Genomic DNA, 8,636 nt, shown 5'->3' with positions numbered 1-8,636 from the left:
ATCTGCCAGTTGCTTTTCTTCATCTATTTGACAATCAGGTTTAAAAATGCCATTGGACAGTTCACTCATTGGAGCAACCAATGAACTTTCAACTCATATTTATATGACACACCCCCTCTCCCATGTGGCACTCAAGTTGGACGGTTATTTATAGAGGTATGAGGTATTAAATTCTTATATGCTTTGCGTCCATTTCTTTTTCACATAAATTGCTCGTTCTTTTATAAGTAACCGTCCAATGACAGGCCATCTTACATTTACTTTAAGTGGCACATGGGAGAGGGGGTGTGTCTTAAAACTGAGTCAAAAGTTCATTGGTTGCTCCAACAAGTCAACTGTCCAATGGTATTTTTAAAGGGATAGTTCACCTAAAAATGAAAATTCTCTCATCATTTACTCACCCTCATGCCATCTCAGATATGTATGACTTTCTTTCTTCTGCAGAACACAAATGAAGATTTTTAGAATAATATTTCAGCTCTGTAGATCCATACAATGCAAGTGAATGGGTGCCAAAATGTTGACGTTCCAAAAATCACATAAAGACATCATAAAAGTAATTTATATCTACAAAAGTGATATGATAGGTGTGGGTGAAAAACAGATCAATATTGAGGTAATTTTTTGCTAAAAATTCTTCTAGAAAATCCAGTAGGGACTGATATGCATGAAGAATGTGAATCACCAAAAACACAAGAAGAAGAATGTGAAAGTGAAAATAGTGATTGACTGAGTAGTGAGGAGAATTTATAGTAAAAAAAAAAAAAAGACTTAAATATTGATCTGTTTCTCACCCACACCTATTATATCGCTTCAGAAAACATTGATTTAACCACTGGAGTCTTACGGATTACTTTTATGCTGACTGCTATGATTTTTGGAGCTTAAAAATGTTGGCACCCATTCACTTGCATTGTATGGACCTACAGAGCTTCTAAAAATCTCAATTTGTGTTCAGCAGATGAAAGAAAGTCATACACATCTAGGATGGCATGAGGTTGAGTAAATAATGAGATAATTTTCATTTCTGGGTGAACTATTCCTTAAAACGTGATTGTCAAATGGAGAAAGAAAAGCAATTGGCAAATGGAAAAAGAAAAGCAACTGGCAAAGAAATGAAGAAAAGCAATTGCAAAATGCTTTTTTTTAATGCAATTTAAAAGGTGCATTTAAAAATGACTATTTTACTGTTACATTTAACGGCATTTTAAACATGAATTAAATAATTTTTTAATTAATGCATAATTTTATTGTTAAATGTAATTACATTTTTAAACATGAACTAAATAAACACATTTAAATGTGTCTATTTATTTGTCCATTTATTTAAAAAAAATTATTTATCCACATTTTTAAATTAATGGATTGATCATTTATTTCTTCATTCCATTTTAATTGGCACTCCACAGCTTCCATATGGGAGTGCTAAATTTGCTATTTTGTAATTAGTCTAATTGCGTGATATGCTATATTGATGGCTTTATTTTATTCAGCAATTGATCTTAAACCTCAGTGTATTTTCTGGCAGACTTATTTATTAAAGCACGTTATGCCTAATTTTCAACTTTGTTTTGAAGATGTTTTGTTCGGTTTCTGTATGATGAGGTATGACACAATTTCATATCACTTACGAGCCACAGGAATATAATCAAAATTATCTGGCTAAACTATTTTTAAATGCATTTCCTATCATATCCACTTATGAAAGATGCCTGAGCCAATGAGAGTAAGATATGGGCGGAGCAACACATGTTGATATGTATCACATAAAGAGCCGCTTGCGTGCAACCCGTCTTTTTCAAGATGTCGTTCCGCAAGTGTTCCGTATGTGAGCCACATATCCCTCTGTCATATGAAAATGAGAACTGTGTTCCCTGTCTGGGCCCCACCCACACCGAAGCAGCTCTCATAGAGACAGACTGCTCTCACTGCCAGAGCATGTGTCTCTGGACATTCCGCTGAAGGATCGCCCTGGTGCAAGCCCTGCGATCCCTTCAATAGGCCATTACTATCATGATGGTGCCGCAGATGGCTGCCTCGGTGTGGAGCGCTCCTATTGTTTTGTTGTTTTTGTTTGTTTGTCCTGTGTTTAGTAATTGTAACAGCTCACAAACAGAAGGGAAGGAGAACACAGGGAAGCAGGTTTTTCCAGGCTCAGGTAGGACTTTTAATCGGCCACTTCAATGCTTTACAACTTCACAAACTCGTCAGCTTCACAGGCACATAGACTTAAACTCATTAGCTTCACAGGCACTAGTAACTTAAACACATCAGCTTCACAAACATAACAGATTAAACGTAGCAGCTTCAGGAGCACCGTGGCCTTCCTTGTGCCAGACTCTCTCACTCTCTGCTGGTGGTGTGGCTGCTTATATGCCACTCTCCCCATGCTCACTGGAATTAGAGACAGGTGTTACACATAATCTAGCTCAGGTGCAAGCACCCTTACCACTTTCTCTCTCTCCGGATGGACACTCGACCACGGCCCAGCTGCCACATATCCCCACCACCCGACTCAGGCCGGCGAGACATCCGGCATGTCTACCACTCCCCCCCCCATTTCTGGAAAGGAAGTCGGCGACAGCCATCTGCGCTCCCGGTCTGTGGACCACCTTGAACTTAAATGGCTGAAGAGCCAGATACCAACGGGTGATCCGCACGTTGGTATCCTTCATGTGGTGGAGCCATTGGAGTGGGGCGTGATCCGAGCAGAGGGTGAAGGCCCAACAGGTACTACCGGAGAGTGAGGACTGCCCACTTGATGGCAAGACACTCCTTCTCTACGGTGCTGTACTTAGTCTCCCTTGGCGAGAGCTTGCGGCTGATGTACAGCACCGGGCGCTCCTCCCCCTCCACCACCTGTGAGATTACGGCCCCCAGCCCTCTGTCTGAAGCATCCATCTGCAAGACAAAAGGGAGAGAGAAATCGGGTGAATGTAAAAGCGGCCCCCCACAAGGTGCTGCTTTAACCTGCATGAACGCCTGTTGACACTGCTCCGTCCACTGGACCGGATCTGGAGCTCCCTTTTTAGTAAGATCAGTCAGCAGGCTGGTGACACCAGAATAATTAGGCACGAATCTCCTATAATAGCCAGCCAGCCCCAGGAATTGTCTCACCCCCTTTTTGGTCTTGGGCCTCGGGCAGGTCGCAATCACCACAGTCTTGTCAATTTGGGGAAGCACTTGCACGTGGCCCAAGTGGAACCCCAGATACCGTTCCTCCACCTGCCCAATCGCGCACTTCTTGGGGTTTGCTGTGAGTCCCGCTCGTCTCAGCGATCTCAGAACCACCCTCAGATGCTGCATGTGCTGCTGCCAATCATTGCTGTAAATGATGATGTCATCTAAGTAGGCAGCGGCATGAGCCGAATGCAGTCTGAGGATTCGGTCCATGAAATGCTGAAACGTAGCCGGGGCTCCAAACAAACCGAACGGAAGCGTCACAAATTGGTGTAATCCAAACAGCGTGGAGAAGGCTGTTTTTTCACTGGAAATTGGTGTAAAGGGGATCTGCCAATAACTCTTTGTCAAATCCAGTGTCTATTAAAATCGAGCAGTGCCCAACCGATCGAGCAACTCATCAACGTGAGGCATTGGGTATGCGTCAAATTTAGACACTGCGTTGACTTTTCTATAATCCACACAGAACCGTACAGACCCGTCACTCTTAGGAACTAGAACAACCAGGCTGGACAAATCATTGTGGGATTCCTCTATTACCCCCATATACAGTTACAGTTCTACTCAGCAGTCATTGAGTTTGTTCTCTGCACTTCAATAACTGTCTGGTTTGGTTCAGCTATGAAATCAGACATCAGAAGACTACAAAGGACAGTTCAGACTGCTGAGAGGATTATTGGTTGCCCCCTGCCCCCCCTTCAAGAACTATACACTTCCAGAGTGAGGAAAAAGGTTGGAAAAATCACTCTGGACCCCATTCACCCTGCCCACTACCTTTTTGAACTGTTGCCTTCTGGCCGACACTTCAGAGCTCTGAGCACCAGAACCATCAGGCACAGGAACAGTTTTTTCCCTCAGGCTATCCATCTCATGAACAATTAATTGCCCCATTGAGCAATAACTAAGTGCAATACACAGTTTAGTCTTTCTTTTATTTATTCAACACATCCAACCTTTTCTGCCATTTCATTCCTCTAAAAAAAAAACATTTGCACTGTACATAACAGATTTGTATTTGTACTGTACATAACAGATTGTATTAGATTTGCACTACCCATGTGTATGTGTGTATGTATGTATGTGTGTGTCTGTACGTATGTGTATAATTATTTTTTATTTTTTATTATTATCTCTGTCTTGCTGCTGTTTTTGTATTGTTTTTGTATTGTTGTACACTGGAAGCTACTGTCACCAAGACAAATTCCTTGTATGTGTGAGCATACTTGGCAATAAAGCTCATTCTGATTCTGATCGAGCATTGCATCCAATTCTTCCCGGACAATTTTCCTTATGTGCTCGGGCAATCGGTAGGGATGGCTATGTACCACCACCCCCAGCTCAGTCTCTATGTGGTGCTGTATGAGGTTCATACGACCCAGTAGAGGGGAAAACACGTGAAAAACTTGGCAACCTCTGCGAGTTGATACGGTGAGAGGTGGTTTCCACAAGTGACCGGGGTGAAATTATTGTGTTTTGTATTCACCTCTGGCCCGAGCTCCGTCCTCTCCAGGACTACCGTAGCCAACGTCACAGGGACCGCCTCCCTCCACAATTTCAGGGGGTTGAGGTGATATATTAGATGACTCTATTGATTCGCTTTACCTCATAATCGAGATCCGTCGTGTGACCTCAAAGGGTCCTTGCCACTTGACGAATAATTTGGAGCTCAATATGGGAAGTAATACGAGTACCTTATCTCCCGGAGCAAATTCCTGCAGCCGAGTTCCCCTGTCTTACAGTTGGCTGTCGTTCTTGAGCTTGGAGCAAATTCTTCTGTGTTAGTTGCCCCAAAGTGTGGAGTTTTGCTCTAAGATCAAGAACGTATTGAATTTCATTCTTACTGTTTGAAGATCCCTCCTCCCAAGCTTTGCGCATAACATCAAGCATGCCGCGTGGGCACTGTCCATATAGCAGCTTGAATGGGGAAAATCCCGTGGAGGCTTGCGGGACCTCTCGTACTGAGAATAACAGGGGATCGAGCCAATTTCTAGCATCCTCGTGCACGAATTTACGGATCATATTTTTAAGGGTTTTATTAAATCGCTCCACCAGGCCATCTGTTTGTGGATGGTAAACGCTGGTGCGGATTGATTTAATGCCCAATAATTTGTAAAGCTTGCATAGTGTTCGTGACATAAAGGTTGTGCCCTGATCGGTGAGGATTTCTTTCTGAATCCCCACCCGGGAGATTATTTTGAAGAGTGCCTCCACAACACTGCATGCTCAGATGTTGCGCAGAGGAACTACTTCCTGATATCACATTGCATAGTCCACTAGGACCAATACAAAGCGATGTCCACGTGCTGACCGCTCTAATGGCCCGACGCGGTCCATTCCAATTCTCTTGAAGTGCACCTCGATCAGCGGAAGAGGGCGCAATGGCGCTTTTGGGGTGGCTGGTGGATTCACCAGCTGGCATTCGTGGCATGCCGCACACCACCTACGGACATCGCCGCCAATGCCTGGCCAATAAAAACGGGCTATTAGGTGGTTCAGTGTTTTTCTTTCCCATAGATGACCCGCCATGGGATTATAATGAGCCGCCTGGAACACCATTTTCCAACCGCGGTATTAAGAGCTGGGTTGTATCTTCCTTTGTTTGAGCAACCTGCATCACTCTATACAACCGCTCGTTTATAATTGCAAAATAAGGATATGAAAGGGCGACACCCGGCTGGAGTTGCTGACCATCGATCACTCTCACTTGGTCAAAGGAATGCTTGAGGGTTTCGTCTCACGACTGCTCCAAAGGGAAATTCCCTTCGGGAAATCCCCCGAGAATGGGAGGGGCTGCAGCCTCTCCCCCCCCACGTCATCCTGACGTGGAGCAGACGAAGACGGCCCTGGTTCCGCCTCCCCTGCCAGAGCATTGCACATCTCACATCTCATTGCTTTAGTGCAGGACCCATCCACGCATATTCCCTTTAATACATTTCTAAATTCAGGCCAATTAGTCCACAAAATCAGTGGATGGGTGAGGCGGGAACTAACTGCGGCCTCCATTCTATGTTTTGTTCCCTGAAATTTAATAACAAGGGTCACCACAGGGTAGTTGTGAATATCCCCATGCACACACTTCACCCTCAACGTTTTAGCTGTGCCCAAAGCCTCGCGTTGAACCAAGCATTCGTGGACAGTGGTTTGATTACAACCTGTGTCCACCAATGCTTGGTGAGTACCCCCCTTGACACTTACCGGTATCCGGTATGCTCCGGCCCGATCGGGGCAGCCTGCGGAGTGTCGGGGATCCGGACCACCATTCCCAGCTCCATCACAGGGCATTGATCCCAGAAATGTCCCGGATCCTCGTAACTCCAGCAGACCGACCCAGGCGCCAAGCCCGCACCTGCGTCATCGGACACTGTCGCTGCTGTGGGTGATGCAACACCACGTGTGTGGGGAACTGGCTTCGGTGGCGGGACTCCTCGCCTCCGCGGGCCAGGAACAGGCTCTGGGGAGAGAGCAGAGTGAGAGAGAAGAGGGGAGGGGGAAGAGAATGGGGAAAACACAGGGGGAGGGGAGAGAGAGTGGGAGGGCTCTTCCACCCTCTGGTACGCCGCCATATGGTCCTCTGCCAATCGAACAGCCTCCTCCAGTGACGCCGGGCGGTGGTACTGGACCCATATCGCCATTCCTCGCGGTAGCCGATGAACGTGCTGCTCCAATACCACCTGGTCGATTATTCCCTCGACGTCACAATCCCCCGCCAGCAGCCATCTCCGGCAGGCATCTCGGAGCCATTGGGTGAAGGCAAACGGGTGGCCGGTCATCTCCAACTTCATCGACCGGAAGAGCTGGCAATGCTGCTCCAGACTGCGGCCAACCCGCTGCAAGATGGTCTTCTTCAGGTCCTCATAAGCCAGGAGGTTTATCACCGGCAGTTGTTGTGCTGCGATCTGGGCTTCTCCAGACAGCAACGGGAGGAGCCTGGCCGCCCACTGATCATGTGGCCAGCTCCAGATCTCAGTGGTCCACTCGAATAAGTCGAGGAAGGCTTCCGGGTCGTCATTGACCCCCATCTTCAGAAGCGTGGGCGGGGGCATGGGGCTGTGGTTGTCCAGGGAGGTGGCCGGGGCTCTCTCCTGGCTGAGAAGGCTCCGGAACGCATGCCGGTCCTCTGCTTGAGCCCGAAGGATCTCGAAGAACCGGCGATCTTGATCTTGCCGGAGCTCAAGCAGGGATTGTTGGTGGGACTAGTGTAAGCCAGCGAGGGATTTGAAGATCTCTGCCAATTGGGAGGACTCCATGGGGCGTACTTCAAGATTCTGGGTTTCAGCTCTGGATGGACGCTCGACCATGCCCCCACTGCCACAGTAATCTTTTTCCAGTCAGTTTTACCAGAGACGAACTGCTGAACATTCGGCAGCATATACCAGACAATCTTTTCCCGGTTTTTGAATATTCAGACATTTTACTGGACATTTTAGTTGGAGGCGTGGCTGTGTTGTTTGGAAGAAGCAGGCGAGGGAGATGAGCAGGCGCGCTGGTCAGGCTCCGTCGGCGTGGCTTTCGAACAGCGCTGCCGAGCATTCATCTAGCGAATCTCCGCTCTCTTCCTAATAAAACAGACGAACTACATCTCCTCACCCACACAAACAAGGACTTTTCAACCTCTGCTGCCTTGTGCTTCACAGATACCTGGCTGAGTGAAGCCGTTCTGGACAGCGCGTTACATTTGCTGGGCTTTCAGCTGTGGGGAAAATGAGAGGCGGTGGAACATGCATTTACATCAATGAAAGTTGGTGTACAGATGTAACAATCTTAAAGAAGATGTGCTGTCCTAATTTGGAAGCACTCTTTATTAACTGTAAGCCTTTCTACTTGCCGCGGGAGTTTTCCTTGTTTATTCTGGTGAGTGTTTATATCGTGCCAAACGTGTGTTTGAATGCCGCGCTGCAACAGCTGGCTGATCAAATCACAGACACGGAACAACAATACCCGGACTCATTTATTATTATTCTTGGGGATTTTAACAAAGCAAACCTCACACGTGAACTGCCCGAATACATATAGCACATTTAAATGCCCCACCAGAGACAGAAATATACTGGATCACTGTTATACAACAATAAAGGATGCATATCGCTCTGTCCCTAGAGCAGCTTTGGGACTATCTGATCACTGTCTGGTTCATCTTCTTCCAAACTACAGACAGAAACTAAAATCTGCTAAGCCTGTAGTAAGGACTGTAAAGATATGGAACAATGAAGCAGGGCTGGAACTACAACCCTGTTTTCAGTGTACTGATTGCAGTGTTTTTGAAGCTGCAACCACAGACCTGGATGAGCTCACAGATACTGTTATATCATATAGCAGTTTCTGTGAGGATATGTGCATCCCTACTAGGACTTATTTAACATTTAACAATGACAAACCATGGTTTACAGCAGAGCTCAGGCAGCTTCGTCAGGCCAAAGAGGATGCATACAGGGGTGGGGATAAAGTCTTATACAATC

This window comes from Myxocyprinus asiaticus, chromosome 33, assembly GCF_019703515.2.
Source record: "Myxocyprinus asiaticus isolate MX2 ecotype Aquarium Trade chromosome 33, UBuf_Myxa_2, whole genome shotgun sequence".
NCBI lineage: Eukaryota > Metazoa > Chordata > Actinopteri > Cypriniformes > Catostomidae > Myxocyprinus > Myxocyprinus asiaticus.
The sequence above is the reverse complement of the archived record's forward strand: the minus strand, read 5'-3'. Positions refer to the sequence as shown.